A 17,687-nucleotide genomic window follows, 5' to 3' on the forward strand; every position below is an offset into this window, starting at 1 on the left:
CAATTACCTATTGAAAATTCAGGAGCAAATTTACTGTCTTGAAGAAGTCTCCCAAATCCCACTGCCAAGACAGAGAGCCAGAATTGGGGATGTATCAGCAGTGATCTCATTTCGGCAAAATTATTAAGTTAGAGGTGTTTCATAGAATTTAACTTTATTTAAAACTCTCAATATTCAATCAAAGTTTGTTCAGAGTGGAGAAGATATATTTTTAGCTAGTAAACATTGTCTATTTGATACTGCCGATTCTGCAGTTTAGTTCAGTGGACAAAGATTATATTCTGTTGTCTTTTTGTTGACAGAATGATATGAGCAAAATTACGTTCTATTGACAAAAGTGTTATGAAACTTAGTTGTAGAATTTATATATTAATTGCAAAATGAATATATAAATAAAGAATTCACAGAAGAAGAGGAGTGACAGTTATTGAAAGCTTCTTTTGAAAGCAAGACACTTTAATTCACTGATGATTTTCACTAATCTAATAAAACTTCCCCAATTCAGAATATATTTTTGGTGAAAATTTAGTAGCAGTCTTTGTAGTGGTTAAGGAGAAAGCAAATTTAAGCCTGGCCATGACAATGTAATTTTAGGCTTTGGCAATGAAATTTCAAAGCATATTCAGGCTTCCATTTCTAAGTTCTAATATGTGTTGGGAGGGGGGTGGAAATGGAAATATCAGTTATTTCCATCTTAAACCAAAGGAAAAGATGAGTCTTTGGGTCTAGCTCCTTGTAAATGCCATTGTAAAGCACATCAGGTAGATAAGTAGCTGCACCCAAGCATCTGAAACTTCTCTGTCTTTAATTTTTAAGGTTAATCAGTGACACTGGGAATGGACACATTGTCAGCCTATTTTAAAGGTCACCAGTTTAATGCATTGTGGTAGAATTAACTCTCTGTTAAGCCAAACTAATTTTCACTATTTCATTCAGTGCTGGTGCAAGTCTGTTCCACTTTGCTCCTTTGGCAAGTTTTACACACTAAACTCAAGGTACAGAAGAAAATAAAAAATTTGAAATATTTCTGTGAAATGGAACCTCAGTGTTGCAGCATCCACTCAGACATCTGCTATAATAGATCTTTTGCCTGGTTGAAAAGTGCCAAATAAGAGCCTTGCAAAATGAACATAAATTGAATAACCTCTCTAGGTTTGTTCCACATGTGGTTTTTTTGGACACAGGTATGGATGAGGTTCTGATTAAAGAGGATACAAGAAAACTGGGGAAAGGAAGAAAACTGAAATACATCTTTAAAAGCCTTAATAGAAACAGAAAATGTTTGCAGCTTCTGGTAGTAAATCTACAGCCAAGCAACCTTTTCAGTCATAAGCTGCTATATTCGTTGTGACCACTTGGGACACTGTGACACACCTAATGACAAAAGCAATTTGGGTTTGACTCCAGTGATCCACTCCTAGAAACCTACCAGACTAACTCTGTTTACCCTAAGCAGTCATGGCAGCTTGATAGCCACACATTATACCCAAGAGAACAGAAAGTATGCTCACATGCTTTATGATACATTATAGAAGTTAAATATATCAAAATATAGAATCATTTTAAAAACAGGGAGGAGATGAAATCTAGCCTTTTCCTCTGGTAAAACCAACACAGTATTCTGTCTTGGTACACTTTTAGAGGTTTGTTACTAGACTATTTCATAGTATTATTTGGAAATTATAATAGATACATATATTTGGCCAATGGCTCGCTGTGTATGAAACCTCGACTTTGTAACATCCATGAGTAGAAAAGACCCAGGAAACTGTTTAAATTAGATATGGTAATTAAATATAGCATTTACAAGAACAAACATGCTTTGCACATTTTCAGCAACCACATGGCCAAAAAGAGAAATGTGTATATGCATGTATGTAGACGTGGTTTTATATTCATACAGCATTATGTTGTTGAGTTAAAATTCAAAAGAATCTCAAAATGCATCTGAGATTTTTCAACATTTTCCTCTCCCAGTGTAAAAATGTATAAATACAGTGCAGCTAGTTCAGATTGTCACAAAGATGCGTTATTCAACCTTCATGAGTTAAACTGAAAGTAAATGGTCCTTCTCTTTGCACCTTCTCTCTCTTCCAGAGATATTGTACATATTCTCTAAATTATGTCCTCGTCTCCTCTGACTGTTATGAGGCATTATTTTCTGTCTTCAGTGAGGATCTGCAGTGAAGCCCAAAGGGGTGCATGCTGTTTAGGAGGGACAGACCTGTGGGTGGGGCTGTGCTCTATGTCAGGCAACACTTGATATGTGTCAAGCTCTGTCGTGGGGTGGATGATGAGCAAGTCAAGAGCTTATGGGGCCAGATAAAAGGGCAGACTAGTCAAGGATGACATAGTTGCGAGTTGTGCTACAGACTCCAGGAGGAAAAAGTGGATGAAATCATCTATGAGCTGCTTGAAGAAGTCTCTGAGTCACAGGCGCTAGTCTTTTAGCGGAGTTTAACTACCCAGACTTCTTCTGGAGAAGCAGCCCAGCAAAGCACAAACAATCCAGGAGGTTCCTGGAAATCCTTGATGACAACTTCCTGCTGCAGGTAGTGGAGGATCCCACAAAGAATGATGCGCTGCTCGACCCCATACAGAGCAATAGGGAAGGCCTCATTGGAGATCTGAGGGTTGGGAGCAGCTTGGCTGTAGCGACCATGACATGGTAGAGTTCATTATTAGATGATGACAAAGCAAAGCAGAAATTAAGATTGTAACAGGTATCTTCTTGGAAGAATCCCATGGAAACAGACCCTGCAAAGAAGGGCAATGCAACAAAGCTGTTTTATATACAACAATCACTTCCTTCAGGCTCAAAAACAATGCATCCCAATGAGCAAGATATCAGGAAAAGCAGGCAAGAGACCTGCATGGAGGAATAAGGAACAGTCAGACACAAAAAGGAAAGAGATGGGAGATGGAAACAGAGTCAGGCCACTTTGCATGACTCTAAAGAGGTTGTGAGATTAAGTAGAAAGAATTCCAGGCTATCTGGAATTAAATCTGGCTACAGGTGTTCAGAACAACAAGATGGGCTTCTTAAATACACTAATTACAAAAGGAAAGCAAGGATAATGTGGACCCTTTACAAATGGAGAGGGGGCTCTGGTAACAGAAGATGCAGAAAAGGCAGAATTGCAGAATGCCACCGTTGCATAGGCCTTCACTGACAAGACTTCCCTTCAACTAGGTACCAAAAATTAAAGACAGCACAGATACATTAAACAGTTCTGAGAAAATAATACTATTTTTGTGGTAGCTTCAGGCAACCTCAAGCTGTCTGAATGATCTTTCAAATAACTTTTACTTTATAGTATCCCTGATGTGTTTTGGTGACACAAAGGTTATGCTCAGCCTTACATTGTTTTGGCATTATTTTTTGTGAGAAATAGATGCAAGGCATGTGTGAATTACAACTGTATATGCAGTTTCTAAAAACAGTTGGGATTTTGTTACTGCCATATCAACTCCAGATTAGAAACAACTTGACAAACTTCAATAAATAAGTGACCACTGTTGGTAAATGGATAAACAGACAGAAAAAATAAATGAAAGACCAACAAGCAGAATCAATGCTTCAAAAAGGCTGCATAAAAGCTTAGAATGAGGGAATAAATGAAAAGGATTGAGAATGTTGGGATGAAAATGAATGAAAAATAAAGTGTAGGGTGAAATGATAAATAATAAATGATTTTGCAAACATATAAAAATTAAGAAGTTGGCAAGGGAGGATGTGGATTCCTTGTGGGAAGGTGAAAAAATAAAATATCAGAAAATGTAAATATTGATGGAAAATGTAATGCTAGAATGAGAGAAAGATGTTCAAGGTGAAATGAAAAACAACTAAAAATGGAGCTAAAGAGTGTACCAGAAAAAAAACCATGGAAGCAAGAAAAGTACTCTATTATATTGTATTATATGAATAGAATAGAATAGAATAGAATAGAATAGAATAGAATATTTGGTAAAACTGAAAATGCAACCTGTCTCAGTAACCATGAGACAAATCATCCCAAAAATTCAAAGCAAAGACCAGGTGAAAGATCCCCCCAAACCCCTCAAGACAGGAATTACTGACTTTGTGTTTATTTACTCCTATAAAAGGCAGAGTAATGTCCTACTCCATAGGTATGAATGGATCAGCAGTGATGTAAATTAATACATGTCATCATATTAAATATGGTTCAAAAGGACATAAAGGAAGAAATTAGAAGATTGAATTTGGTTGGTTTAAACTGGAGCAACTATGATCTTCTGCTAATCTATTCTGATTTATTTATTTTGAGGAATTTTTATTTTGAATTCCTTCCTGGTATTTTAAGAATTTGGGTTTAAGAATCTTCATTCTGACTCTGATATGTTTCATTCCTGAGACTTAATGTCTCATCTTCATATTTAAAAATGAAAATAAAAATAATAGAAAGCATGACAAAATGTTCTCTGTTGTTTCTAACCTCACACAAAGCCTACTGCGTGATGAGGATTTCTATTTTGATCAGAGCTGACAGAGCTGACAGGCGTTGTTTCAGACAGTTGATCTATGATTAGTTGTAGGAGTCTTACAAAATTTTTTTTATCATTTGGACTATAGATTGTCTCCCCCAGATGTATGAAGACGTTCGCATGGTTCCTTCACCTGAGACACCTTAATTAACTCTTCTGATACCACTTATCAAACTTGCATTGTTACTGAGACCTTCTATTTGGGAGTCCTTAGTTTTGGCCCTGATAAGAGCCTTAGTGAAAAGTATTTTTGGAAATAAGGCTCATTCTATCACTAGAAGCTTCAGTAGAGATGCACCCAATTGTGTTTTCTGTAGTTTTTATTGGGGATTAAGCCCATCTCTTACATTGGAAAGAGGGTATGAAGTAATCTCAAGGCCACCATAGCACTGAATTTACTTTCATGTATACCTGGGATTGTTGTAGTTAAAAAACCCACAGCCATGGCAAACCATTAAAGAGGGAACCATTTTGCATTTTGGCAGCAAAACTGAGCCACTATCTTGAAGCCAGGTGACCTAATTCCTTATTAGTCAACACATTCTTCTAGGTAATAAACAAAGGGAGGTGCCCAGAAGAAATTAATGTTGCACTATTAATGTTACCATATCATTTATCATGATAGAAGAGTCATCAATTCTGCAGTTCTTGCAGGAATACATTGAGTTCTCTCAGGAGGTGTCATCTTCCTTTGAATAACAGGAAGGTAATCATAGGAAGTATTCATCTTAAAAGGATTTCATAGTTTTTTCGCACTAATATATGGAAAGATACAGGTTTTACAGTAGTGTATGTTTACATTTTTACTTCAAGCATAGAAAACTTCCACAAACCTGTCAATTACCTTCTTACACTGACTGTCATCAATTATAGTACCATATATATCTGCAAAATGTGTGCAGATATTTAGCATTTTTCTCTTAAAATAATTGAATCTGTGTGTAAAAACTGCATTACTACTGTCCATTGCCTGGACTACCAGGAGTCTACGCAGGTCACAAGTCTTTATCATTTTATGGTATGACCTTTCAACTGCAAAACTTTAAGATATATTTCTCACTTCACAGAATAATAGAGGAGATTGAGAGCTATCTATCTATATCTATCTCTCTATCTCTCTATCTAGCTAGCTAGCTTGAGCTACAATACTTGAGCTAAATGGCCCCACCTCATTTTAAAAGTAAGATGGCTGATATTTTCAGAAAATTCAAAGCAAGTTTGGAGGAACATTTTCAAATATTTTTACATTTCCTTAAATATTTCGTTTCCAAGATTCAGTTCTAAATTCTACCCAGATTTCAAAGAAGTGGAAAACGTTGAAGATTATAACAAAAAGATGGAGGAAAAGAAATATCTTTGGTATTCAAGAGTCTCATGGAATCTATTAATGCAATTAATTAATCATATTAATCAATTAGTTTGATTAGGAAGTGTAACAGCCCTCTGTATGTGTCCACTGCTTTAGAGAGGTTCCTTTTTAAAAGCTAGAAAAATATATTTGAGCAGTATCCTGGTACATTATCCCACCCCCAAAGTTATGTGGGGATAGATCTGTTCAATCGGAGAGCAGCTGAAAAAATTCTTTCAGAAGGAAATGTGACCTCTCACAAGGTGCATTTGATTTCATAAAAATCTAGGGGTTTTTTTTAAAAAACCTAGCTTGTATGATTTATTCAGTATGTTGGGGAATGAATAGCAGGGGTTGAAGAAGATTTTTAAAGTACTAGTGCAACACATTATTTCAAAATTATGGTGTCCTGGAGGGACTGACTGAGATAAGTACTCATATTGTGAAAAAAACACATTTAAATGAATTATCTCAGCGCTGAAGATATGTGCTGTAACAACACAGCCTTTTCTTTTTGAGACTATAATGTATTAAGTGAATTTCAATTTAGAATATGAAAGGTTTATTTTCTTAAAAATAAATCCTTTACTTTTGAGATTATTTTATTGATATAATTAAAATTAGACTCTTGTTCACACCATACATTCATTTTTTCAATTAAATTGCCAGGATTTTAAAGTATTCACATTAATTCAGGTCCAATTATTGTTTGCAGTGGCAAAGAAATTTTACAATACCCCATAGTGTCACTGCAGATAAGATGGTGTAATAATTTAGTTCCCTGCTTTTTGGAAGGCCATAAGACCCCTAGGAGGTTGTTTGTTGGGGTTTTTTTAAATGCCTTGTGGTCTGGAAAGCCCAATGTAAATGTCTTTCTCTCAGTGTTTAGACCATATATATTTTACATATCTTTACCCCCTGGGATGGGGACTTCAAAACTCAGGTGTTCGAAGGGCAAGAGATGGCAGAGAACATTTCTGTTGCAGAGATGATCAGCAGTGTCACAAACAGAGCCTCCAACAATCATGGGCTCAAGAGCCTTCATACTTCACACTTCATCTTCTAGAGTTCTTCACATATAAAAGAACAAAGAGTTCAAGAAAATTTGTATTGCCTTTTACAAGAACAAAGTGTATTTTCACTTTGCTGTAAATTTGACCTCTTCTTACAATACTGACTTTCACTACAGTTTTCTGCCATTGTGTTTCCCATGAAAATATCCTTCACTTCCCTTCCCTGCTCCTCTTCCAATAGGGGGACAGCACTTCAGTCTTCATGTCTATTGTAACATGAAGTATTTTAGCAAGGAGCTGGAATGCTCAGAAATGCTACAATTGAAGCTGACAATGATTTTAACACTGGGCCTGTCATGAGACATTTCTTGCTGCACACTTTGGGGGAATTACTCAAAGAATCAGCTTGAAAGAGCAATGATGTAACCTAGGAATTAAACTAGAGGGTTGCATTTATATCTGAGAGGAGTAGAAATGATAGATATGCTCAGTGAATTTCAAATAATCAAAGGTGTTAGCTTCTAATCTTTTTAAGATTTGCCATAGTACACTCTTAGTAAAGACAGAGTAGAAGATGCCCTGGCAAATGTTGGTTTTAGCAGCTTTGCCTTTAAGTTATTCTGAGCTTAATGTGGGGCTTTTTATCCCTTGTTTTTCATTTTCTATGTGAATAGCTGCCAAAATCCAGATGTAATCCAAGGAGACAGGAATAGAAGACTTTGTGTCAGTCCCTGCCTAGGCTTCTTCCCACCTCTGCTCACCCTGAAATTTCTCATTTTTCTGGGACACAAGAGAGGTGAACATCAACAATGTGAGCTATGATTCTATGTCTGACCTGTGCTACAGCCTTTAAGATAGTAACACCTCAAAATTATCAACTCCACTTGGTAAAATTACCCTGTTTCTGATTTTAATAATAAATTTAAGACCTGTCACATATATACTCTGGTATTTCTATTCTGCTGTTGAATGAATCTAGAGTTTCTAATAAAAAATAAATACTAATTTAATTAAAATCAAATCACAATGTGCAGGATGGAACTATGATAGGTGGTAAGGGAGCAAAAATGTTTCAACAAGAAAACTCAACTTTCATTTTTCCAACTTATAAAACCAAATTTTTTAACCTTACAGTTCTCTTTCTAATAGCTTATGTATAATATTGCATAACCAGATACATGCAAAATTGAGTTACTCCAAATCTTCACGGAAAACATAGAAATACAGAGCTTGAAGGAATCAAAAAAATACATACTTCTGTTCTGAGACAGATTTAGATATTACTAAAATAATCTCTCACAATCAGTTCTGCCATCTGATCATTTTCACTTTAAGAATGCCTCATAGTTGTTTTTCTTTTCTGGGCTTTAAAAATAAATAGATAATTAAAGAGAGACAGAAACCATAGAAAGAAAAGTACTCTCCAATTGTTAATAGAGAATGGAGAGAAGATAATAACAGATATTTATTGTGAATATTCTCTGCCTATTTTCCTTTCCTTAAAAAAAACAGACAGTGTGAAATCCAAATTACCTACTTAAGGAGAATCCTCTAGAGAGTCAATCAGCTATAAAAATCTTAGGAATTTGAAAGAAATACCACTAGAATAGCATAACTGACTTAGGTAGCAAACATGCAGTTTTCTTTTAAAATTTTCAATGTATAGTTATTAGTTCTTCATATCCAGAAAATAAAACATATGAGGACCCATTTTAAAAGCTTATTTATGGAAGAGAGGTGAATATTTACAGGAGTATAACTGTAGAGAAGAATAAATCAAGATTATTTAATAAATTTTGTGAAGGAAAATTTGGCTAAAAAAGGGTATACTCTTAGGAAAAAATAATCAGGATATTACTTAAAATATGGCTACTATAACAATGATGAGACAGAGGAAAAAAAGTATAAATGCAGGCCTTGCTTCAGAAGACAGTAATGTAAGTTAAACTACATCTAGTGACACTACAGAGAGGGAAGAAGAGAGGGAAGAAACCTATAAAACTGCCGAGATATAGGACTTTTAATTTTTATATATATATAAGCATCTACATATAAACGGACTTAAAAATAAAACATACATATAACGTAAAGACTGCAAAAGAATCCATCTATTTTAAAAGAGAGGACTATGCAGCAGAATGTACTAGAATTTGCAGTTGGGGTAATTGCAAGCAAAAACCCCAATAATTTACTTTGTTAAATGCATCTTTAAAGAAACGCTGTCTGAAGTACCACTATTTTTGTCAGAGCCACTGCAAGTTGTGTAGAAAAGATGCGTACAGAGTTTCTTTGTAATGTAGAATTTTTTTACTTTCACTATTTTCTCAATCATTCAGTAGAATTCTTGGTATGAAAAAGAGAAGCCCAAGGCACCATAGCCTTCACCTATCCCTGCTCTTTACCTACAAATCCCCCACAGAGACTGACAGTAACCAGCTCTTCTAGATGTCTGCTGGCAACACCACCACAACTGGCCACAGCCACAGGTGCGAGGGCAATTCCAGATCCTGGCCACATCAGAGAGGAACTGGGCTCCACAGCTGTTCCTAATATTCTCCAGTTCCCAGGTGGAAATGCATATCCCAGTTTTCCTTGCTGAAAATGAAGCATGCTTTGTATTAAAGGTCAGTGAATTAGGTTAGCACAATGAGCAAAACAGTAATAAATGCTAAGTTATGTCAGAGTTGCCCAAGTGCCTGGCTAATTACTGAACATTCTGCTCTTTTGAGCTCCCTATTTAACAAAGTTACAGAGGTTTAGTACCTCACTGCAGACAAAACTAATCACAAAAGACAATTCCATGCATGGACAACGCTGATGTTACCCTCTCTGCACAGTATTTAAACTGGAATTGCCATCTTTCTCAGCCTTCTCAAATGCAGTTTAATAAATGAACAAAAGGGTTTAGCTCCACTTTACAGGAATCGTTATTTTGCGGCTTTTGCTTCAGGGGAGATAGAGAGACGTAATCACAGAATGGCTAAACAGGTACTTCAGAACTGTGATGATGTTTAACTATTGGAGTACAAAATGATTAGGAAGGAACACCATTGCCTAAAAAGGTAAACAAGGAAGCAACACATTTCACTTTAGCAAAACAACATTAAAGAAATAAACCGCAAATTGTTATAGTTCAGTGAGAACATCTTTTGTGACTCAGAGGTACAAAGAATATAATCTTTCCACAAACATGCTTATCAATAAACCAAAACATAAAACACTGTAGTAATCATAATGGGAAGATTAGCTGAACATAATGATGAAGATGCTACTTTTCTCTCTGCATCCTTTTTAAAAAAAGCGTGTAAGATACCATCATCTTTGTTTCCATTATCTAGCTATATTATAAATGGAGGGAGAAACTGAAGGGCAAAGAATATATATATACACATATTCTAATCTTTACCAGAAATTAGAATTTGGGCCAGAGGGTTAGGTTGATTCGTTAGATTCACAAAAATCTAGTATAAAATTTAGATATGTCAACACCCACAGAGAACTGAGCAACATAGTTTTGTTTCTATCCCATTTACGCCTGATCCATGAAAGGCAAGGTCTTCCATTATATACAGACTGTGTACGCATGTATTGTACGGTGTGTGCCTGTAAATGTTGGTAAATACAGTGTTCTGTTTCTTTGATGCTGAAAGAATATATGTGTACCATTAATTTCCATTTAAACAATCAGCACCACATTCAAAGCTTAGAACGGATATAATGATTTAAACTGACAACTCACGGGTAAGAATTTTAACCACAACAAAAATGGCCAGGAAAACTTGTTTAAACACAATCAGGAATCCAAATCATAAGTTAAATAATATTCCACTTATACTTTTCAACACCTTGAAGCCTCAGCAGATACATAGTCTCAAAAGATAACCTTTAAGAACTTTAGAATAATTTTTAAAAGAGGTTGAACCAGGTATCAGAACAAAGATGCCACCATACGTAATGTCCTGCCAATAGTGACTTTCCCTGTGAATCAACACCATTTAAGTGTTTTGTATCTCCAACCAGCACCTCCAGCTCTCACCAGATATCTGCTAGTAGACCATACAACAGAGCAAATGGGTTGCCATCTTTACAGCTGCACTAAAGAGACTGAGTAATGTATTTAGCACCAGCTTCCACTTCTGGACGAACTTGGGGCACTGGCTCAAAGAGAGCACATGTAGGGTAATTTATTTTTGAGAAAGAAACTATCACAATCTACTACTCAAGCAGACATGGCCAAAGAGTTGACCTTGCTGCTAAAATAATGCAGCAGTGTAAATGAAAGGGATGATCTGAAGTCACTCCTAAATTCTAGACTGAGCAACTCTTTGAGTCATTGAACACCTTCACCCTCATACAGCTGTGTTGTGCATACAACAGGTACACTCTATGCCAGTACCAAAAGAGTTCCAGTCACAGCTTAAGGCTTTTGGTTATAACATTTGACTTACATAAGGCAGCCTTGAATTTTGATATCATTTACAGGCTAGACATATTGCACTGTTTGAACTTATTCAGTTGTAACAGGAAGGGCAGCATGATGCAATGTTGTGATGTCAGGCCCTATTAAGGCTGCTGGGAGTAGCAGCAAAAGAGTATTTGGATGCATCAGCTATGCTGAACTCCTGAAAGAGTAAAAGGCAGTTTTGCCTGCATGAACCAAGAACTGAATAGACTGGATACTAAATAATTATTCATTACCTTCAAAGTGATCCTGCCACGAGTATTTTGGGCATGACTTATTTATATTATCATTGCCTCAGATAAGCTTGGTTTTGTATTTTTGGGAATTCTGTTCCCATAGAATCAAACAAAGAAGGTTTTATGAACGTTAAATACACAAGCGAGAAAAACGTTCAATTCACTCAAACCAGCCTCTCAATAGTAACAAAATGACATCTATACGAGATTAAGCCCACAAAGTTGTCCTTCTCCCTATGGTTGCTAAAAGCTTCCTGTTCTCAAATAGTAATGAAAGGTGAGGTCTCTAGAAGTGCCTATCATTCAAAGAGACATATAAACCCATAAATATTCAGGGTACTCAAGTTACATTAAAGTGAGATAATTTGTAAAACAGTGTTTACTTTTAGTTTTCCAACATAACAATATCATATCATGACTACTTTGTGAAGAAATTCTGCCTCTCTCACCCACAACACTTTTTCCCTTACTTGTTTTCACACTATCATTTGCTATAGGGTTTCCTGAACCTACCCTTAAGACGGAAGTCCATCTTCTGGCTTCTGAAAATAAGGAATACCAGTTCTGGTCTTCAGTAGTTTCCAGGTTGACCAGTCAAGGTCGTTCAAACCACACCAGCATGTAAAGGGAGACACCTAAGCCTACAAAGCAGGTTTTTCAGGGTTTTGGAAGCTACCAGCAGTTTCTTTCAAGCTAATTACTGGGCAGGATGATACATGTGGAAAGTTAAGAGTTGTAGTGCTGTGCAAGTGCCAACCCTGCAAGACTGGGGTATGTAAGAAGTAAAATGTTCTAAACACTTCAGGTGCGTACAGGAACCAGTACAGTGCTCTCAGAAGGCTAGAAGCTAGCAAAGCAATTTCATACTTTTTTTTTGTCCCCTTAAGAGTCATAATCAGTGCAGGAAGTTAACAGATCAATATATAGTGAGGTTGGTGGAACCCAACCTGCATATGATGACTGCCCAGACTGACTTAATTTTTCTTATAATTATTGGAGAAATAGATACTCACAGATATCTATCTATATATATATATATATATATACATGCTATTTGTGTGGAGTTCTAAGACATGTATTTTGGTGCCTCAAGCACCAAACAATCACGTAGCTCCACTCAAATCCGTTTGACTGTGCTAAGCCCTTCCTCCACAAAACACACAGATCTCACCACCTGTACTGTTTAAGAAGCCCAGCAGAGTTCATTAAATCAGCTGTCAAACATTAATGTATTATCAACTGACTAAAGGTTAGGTAAAGGTGCTGTTTACCAGCTAAGTAGCTCAGAGAAGCTCTCCTGCTGACTACTGTTGGCAGAGATCCATGCTAACAGAGTATTGCCTGCTAAAGACTATTGTTGCCTTTTTTCTGTGGCTGCCATGAAGGCGCAGATTGCACAAGCAAAAACCAGGTGCACAAAAGAATTTCTGGAAGAAGGAAGATGGGCCATGCAAAGAGTCTGACTGAAGTGTCATATTTAAACTTTTTTCTTCCTTTAGCCTTGGCCTTTTTCTTCTCTTCTCTGTCTCCTCCAGTAAACTATGTCTTGCCTTCCAATGGGTGTCTTTTCCTTGAAACACAGGACAAAGAGTTCAGGGTTCACCAATGCCAGTAAGTGCTAATGCCAGCACATAAGTACCCTCTTGCTTGGAAAACAAATCATCTCGAAGGTTTCAGTGCTACAACCAGGTGGTTTCCAAGAGGAAAGGCATCAAGCCTTTACTCTAGCAAAGCACAATCACCTGGGCTTCCAGAAAGCAGTTTTCATACTACAAATTGTCCCAGAGACCACCTGCACCTTCCCACGAGACAGCTGGCAGTGCAAAATGGTCATGGGCATCTGGATCCTTAGCATTTTGCCTTCTCACTTACTGGTGCTAATAATCTAATAACTGAGGCAAATCTAGAGATCTTGGACAGTTTCCATCTGATCCAACATTCATAGAGACCAGAGTAGAGGTCAGAAGTTCAAAACTGCATTTCCTCATATATAATCAAATTCACAATGTTTTTAAAATTATCATATTTTGTTTCAGCATGCAATCCTTGTCAGTGACAATAGTGCTCATAATTATTCAGCTGGCTACCAGCAAGCTCCTAAGCATAATGATGTCGTTTGTACTCAAGTCAGGTGGAGAGAGATAACATGCACTCAAATAGATGAAGTCCATCCCACTAATTTGGTACCCATAGTAAGGAAATCTAAAAGAAAGCAGTACAAGCTGTGGAATAAAAGATAAAGAACAAGTGTAATGGATCAAACAAGTGATATCAGTAAAGTAAATCATGACTCTTTAACAGTCATGATTTAACATTTGAAACTGTAAACCATGATGTTCTGCAATCCAGGCCAATTCACAGTTCTCCCCTGACAGACTACATATAGACAAAGCTGTCCAGTTAATAGGTTTCACAACAACCAGAGCACTGCCCTATCACTTAATCTAAATACAGGGATGCAGACGGATCCTTCCCATTCTCTGATATTTATTGATTGGGATTTCTGATTCAGAATTAAACATGATGCTCCAGTAAACATCACAAGAATCACAGTTTGATTAGTAACATCATTTGCCTGATTAATCTGCAGCCTGGCATCACATTTTCTTTCTGTGATTCATAATGTATATTATAAATCATAAGATTTGCCTCTGGTTACGTTAAACAGATACTACAAATGCTGCTTCTCTGTCTTCCTTGTCAAATGGTCTTCACAAAGAGACAGAAAGCTTTAGATGAGAAATTAGAGAGGTGTCGGGTATAAAATTTCAGTGACTTCATCTCTGCAAATAGCTGAAGGGGGAAGGTTTTCACATCAGTGTTTTCTGTTCCACAGAATTCTCTGGAGTCCCATTTTCTCCTGATAGTTTTGAAATGGCTCAAAACCAGTAGTTAATAGTCTTCTTCCACTCCTATGTTGAAAAGAAATTAATTTTTTGCTTTAGTGCAGAACTTTGTGTAATGCTGTGTAAATAGACCCATTAGAAAGGGTCTGAGCCAGAAACAACCTGCAAATTTTACACCACATTTGTATTTCTGCATTTACTGAGACTTTCACCAGGGGCTACTGCAGAGTACACAGAAGAGGTCTGACAACTGGTTGGCAATGCTGTGTGTCCATCTGTGAGGCAATATGGTAAAATATTCCTGGATGGGAGGGTACTGGTGACTGCTGAAGGAGGACCACAATGACACAAAACAGGGTGGAAGCAGAGACCTGAAACGCTGCTTTGCCAGACCTGTACATTTATAGAGTTTCACTAAAATTTATTAAAAACACACCAGAGACAGATAAGGTATTAAAGGAGCTTATTCAATAAGCTAGTTCAACTAGACCAGGTGCTGCGTCCTGCACTCTGGCCATAAAGATCCCGTGCAGCACAACAGGTTTGACAAAGAGTGGCTACAAAGTCATCCAGCAGAAAAGGGTCTGGGACTGCTGGTCGGCAGTGGCTGAACATGAGCCAAGAATGTGCCCAGGTGGCCAAGAAGGCCAAAGGCATCCTGGCCTGTATCAGCAATAGTGCGGCAGCACGACCAGGGCACTGATTGTCCCTCTGCACTTGGTACTGGTGAGGCCACAGCTCAAATCTTGTGCCCTGTTCTGGGCCCCTCAGTTCAAGAAAGACACTGAGGTGCTGGAGAGTGTCCAGAGAAAGGCAGTGGAGCTAGCAAAGGGCAACAGAAGTTGATGGGGAGCTGCTGAGGGAGCTGGGGGTGTTACTTTGGAGAAAAGGAGGCTTACAATAGAGAGCTTACAGCTCTCTACAACTACCTGAAAGGAGACCCTTCTCGCAGGTAACCAGTGACAGGACAACAGGATCCTCAGTCTGCACCAGGGGATACTCAGGTTAAAGATCAGGAGGAATTTCTTCCCTGAAAGAGTCGGCAAGCAATGGAATAGGCTGCCCAGGAAGGTGATGGAGTCACCATCACTGCGGTTGTTCAAGAAGTGAGTGGGTGTGACATTTAGTGCCATGGTGTACTTGACAAGGTGGTGATCAGTCAAAGGTTGGACTCAATGATCTTGGAGGTCTTTTCTAACTAAATGATTCTATAAATCTGTGATTTATATCTTCCTTACCATTTTTCACAGACTTAATGGTATGCTCCTAAGACTGCTTTCTCTGAGTTCTAGATTACTGGTAGACAGACAGTATTGATGCTTCCTGACATGACATCTTTTGATTATACCTATTAGAAAACCTCGTTTTTAGACAAGATCAGATTTAACTTGAAAATAATATAGAAGATGAAGTAGTCAAGGTTGCAACACTCAAACTATAATTCCATATGCACCTCTGCAAAAAGCAAGTCTTCATTTATATAATGTGGAAAAAAGAGAAAAAGATCAAACTATGTATATTTTTATTGCAAATAGGTCATTTAGCTGTGACTATGAGTACTACCTGATGGCTACGATATGAACAGAAGGAAAATCCAGCTGCAGAAACACATTAAATCTTATTTTTATTTCAGAGATCAGATCAAAAAATCTTATGCCAACAATATCTGGTACAGTTTCAGAAGAATGTGCAAGGTTTTAGATAGACAAGTCCCATCATTTGTTGTGAAGGAAGAACCGTATATAAATTTCTATGCACCAGGCAGAAAACAGATCTCTTATGCTTCACAAATCATACCACTTACTTTTAACAGAAGTCACTGTCCCAAATACTCGTATACTCTGTAAATCTATCCCAATCAGTTAGTCACAACGCCTGACTATATGCCTTTTCAAATATGAATTTTAGCTATTCCCCTTTATGTATGAGCTATGAAAAAGTTGTCTTGAAGGTCAGTAAAGGATTAATAAAGAATAAGACAGAAAGTCTGGAAGAGCTTTTGTTCAGAGATGCATGAAGTATTTCAACCAGTTTTCTCAAAGAGTGTACCATTTAACTCAAAGGTGAATATTTTTACCATTTTAAAAGTAAGGTTTCATTAAGAATGCAAATACAGAGGTCCTTGCAGAGCAGTTCCCCCAGTCCTTCCATTAAACATACCAGAGAATGCCAAATGATCCTCTAACTGAATCAGTGGCAATTAGATTTGACATTTTACGTTTTCCTAAAGCTAAAATGCATGCAGTAAAATACTCTATGGACACAAACAAACAAGTAAATAAAACAAATATATTTTCTTCATTTATTTGTTATAGAAGGAAAAACATGTAAGACCCTGGCTATGTGAGCATCTTTGGAAAATTTACTGAAAATTTTATCAGAATTTTTTATTTTTACTAATATCTAGTGTGGCAATTATTTTCAATAGGAAAACTTATTTGAAAGAGAAAAGAGTTCTAACAATATTTACCTGTTTCTTCTGTAGCAAACACCTCATCTTCATCTCTTGCCCTGAAGCACTTACTTAATGGTTCCCTCTGGCCTTGAGAGTCTTTTTTCTCACTCTCCTGAAGAGGAATATTTGTCAATCACAGCAGAAGAAAACATTTCATAGCAAACATGTAAATTCTTGTTTAGTGTCTGCATTAATTCTTGACATTTTGATTAATAACTTAAATGTGCCCGTTTTTCCTTCTCTCAGTTAACCCATATACCTCATTATTAGCCTCAGCAGGGCTGGCCTACATAAACCCTGAAAAAAAACCCTATTTTGTCCATCATTTAGCTAAAAGTTTTCCCCTAGCCCTAAGACAAGAAGCATAACCTTTCTTTCAAGAAGAAATGCAATGACTCACTCATTCCAGCCGCCTATGCAGTGTGGTTGAGACAGAACCCAATGTTTATGCCAAGATACCCTCCTTAAACATGAATAATTCATTTACATGGCAAATATCCACCTTATATCCAGTCTGAACCTCCAAAAATTGCAAGAACTGTTTATTGGAACCTTAATCAAAATTGGCTTTAACAACATTTTTGCCAATTTCTGTACCATTCTTGGATGCAGTTTAAAATTTAGTTTTCGAAAGATCCCTCGTTCATTCTAGCATGTCCTTCATCCACTTCTCTTATTTGTTCCTCTTTGGTCCATTTTTGTACTGTAAATGTTGGAGCATTGCTTTTCCTTTACAACAACCTTTATCAAATACTCCTATTTTTTCCACTCAGAGGCTCATTTTAAATGTTAGAAGAGAACAGATTTCCTCTATTCATTCA

General features: G+C 37.0%; 1 long non-coding RNA gene across 5 annotated transcripts in view; it reads right to left on the reverse strand.

The window, feature by feature from the left end:
* LOC109144866 overlaps positions 1 to 17,181 on the reverse strand; it is a 40,262-nt gene extending 23,081 nt beyond the window's left edge. For 4 of the 5 annotated variants that reach the window (XR_005603942.1, XR_005603941.1, XR_002045866.3 and 1 more), the window contains exon 1: positions 16,882 to 17,181. This is a non-coding gene — a long non-coding RNA (uncharacterized LOC109144866). Of the gene's footprint in view, positions 1 to 12,078; positions 12,181 to 16,881 lie in introns of those variants that run through there. The other variant, XR_002045871.3, reaches the window with a different exon arrangement.
* Between the last annotated feature and the right edge of the window lie 506 nt (positions 17,182 to 17,687).

This window comes from Corvus cornix, chromosome Z (assembly GCF_000738735.6).
Source record: "Corvus cornix cornix isolate S_Up_H32 chromosome Z, ASM73873v5, whole genome shotgun sequence".
In the NCBI taxonomy this organism is placed as follows: Eukaryota; Metazoa; Chordata; class Aves; order Passeriformes; family Corvidae; genus Corvus; species Corvus cornix.